Here is a 2,451-nt window from a genome sequence, read left to right as displayed (position 1 = left end):
ATTGTAGTTTTAATTTATTTCTCTACTGACCAAATATATTGACCATCTTTTCATGTGCTTATGGATTATATGTATACCTTTTTTGATATAGTATCTGTTCTAATATTTTGATCACTTTTAAAATTGGTTGTTTATTTCCTTATCATTGCATTGTAAGTACTTCTTATCATTGGACTATATAGTCTGCATGTATATCTTTTATCAGATATAGACCTTGCAGATATTTTCTCTTCATCTTTAGCTTGTCACAACTTTGAAAATCAGTTGATCGTATATATATCAACAGGATCAACAGGATCATGTATATGATCATATATACATATATATATATATATATATATATATTTCTAGTACGTTCCCAGGTGACACCAATGGTGATAATCCAAAGACCAGATGTTGAAAACCACTGTATTCAAGACATTCTTAGAAAATTAAAATGATTCATGTAGTTAGAGTAAATTACATGTGACATTTTTGTATGTTTGTTCTATTGTATTCTATAGTGGCACATTTTAGAGTTGTATATGTATTGTTACTGTGACAACAAATTTTAATATTCTAGTGCTGTTTCAAGTTTAATTGAGAAGGATATGGAGAATGCTCAGTCTGTGTATGTTTATAAAGAATAAGTCAAGTTCATTTAAGCTTCATGCCTGTTTTTTACTTGCTGATCTTTTAACATTGTCACTTATACTTACATTTGGAAAGTATTGTATGTATTGCTGTAGTATTAGAGATAAATTCTATAATACAGAATCATTACCTAGCAATCTTAACCACCTCTTGAGAAGTACAAGGCCCTATATTATTGAACAAGCCTCTAGGCAGCTAAGTATAATTATTGGACAAGCAACCTCCTTCTTTCTCTCTGGTCAGTGCTTCCTTAGCTTTTTTTCTCCAAATGGTTCATTTATTTAGTTAATTTGAGCTAAATCTGTGTCACAGATCCTGTGTTTGGAGAAGTGCAGAAATCTTGTTTGATCTAGTTTCACTTGTAATAATCAGGAAACTGGCACATTTTAATCTCTAAATTAATACTTTTATAAATAAATAAATTATACTAAAATTCTTGCCTCGATTCCACAATTTTCTATTTAATAAAATAATGGAATAACTTATATTTAAGCTTAAAATGTGTTTAATGGTGGTAACCAAATTGACATTTTATTCATGAGATTTTAGTTGACTATAAGCTTGAAGAGTTACCTTATATTTTAATCACTTGAAAAATAATAACTACAAAATGATTAAGTGATTATTTGCTGACCTGCACGTATAGAAGTGCAGTGCTATAGATATGGAAACTGTAAATTCTACTGTTCAGCTTATATCTGATATATTGATTTATATCTGAGTACTAGATTTCAAGAGGCTGATAGACATACCACGAAAAGAAAAACAACCTTGACGGAGAGGTGAACAGAATAAGCAATCTTTCTAATCATTTGGATAATATTTTATAGTAAACAATTTAATCCCCCTTTAACATAAGGCATATTTAGAGCAAAATGAGAAGCTGTAAGAAGTTAACACAACATGAAGGTTTTCTTAATAGTGTTTTCTAAAACTGAGTTAGAATCTTTAATGAATCTCTGAATTGGTTGCCATTGTCACAAATGAAAGGAAATAGAATCACAAGCCAAGGATTTTTATGAAAGTCATCATTCTACCAAATGAATGGCAGAAATAAACAACTTTTAAAAGACACTATCACCCTAGCTCTAGTCTAAATTTTGTTCATGAGACAGAGATTCTACAATATAGAGGTCTTCTGCCAAAGAAAAAAACTCTAAACTGTTTTAGAAACCCCAAAATAACAGTGACATCGGACTCACAGGCAACATAAACTCAATCTTAGAACACAAATTAAAGCATTATTTTTAAAACAAATATTACTTACTGTTTCACCACTAGAGCAAATTTTCAAGTAAAGGCATAACATAGATTTTTATATGAAATCAGACTTGTTGAAATGTTCTTATTTGAAAGGTACTCTCTGGAAAAGATCACCTGAAAGCCATTCCTGTAATGTTAAAACTAACCATTTAGGAAAAGCAAAAAAGCCCTAACTCCTTCGTACAATAAAACAATTAGATGGATAAAATATTTGTATGTTAAAAAAATTAAAACATAAACACAAAAGTGACAACAAAATATATAAGTGAATATTTTTTCAACTCTAATCACAAGGAATGAATGCTTTAATTTGAAATAATAATACTCAGAATCCCCAAAGATAAAAATTGATATATTTCACTATATTACCTTTTCAACTACTATTGCTAAAATCTAAGTAAAACAAAATAAATCAAGTCTAAAGAAGAAATAAAACTGAAAAATGTTATTAGTTGTTGACTAAGAATGTATTTTCTTACTATAGAAAGAACTCCAAAAAGTAGAAAACATATTCAGATGTAGGGAAACACTAATAGACAAGAAACACATGATGAA

Source organism: Rhinopithecus bieti, unplaced genomic scaffold, assembly GCF_001698545.2.
Source record: "Rhinopithecus bieti isolate Rb0 unplaced genomic scaffold, ASM169854v2 scaffold_19691, whole genome shotgun sequence".
NCBI classification, from domain to species: domain Eukaryota; kingdom Metazoa; phylum Chordata; class Mammalia; order Primates; family Cercopithecidae; genus Rhinopithecus; species Rhinopithecus bieti.
This window is presented reverse-complemented; position numbering follows the sequence as displayed.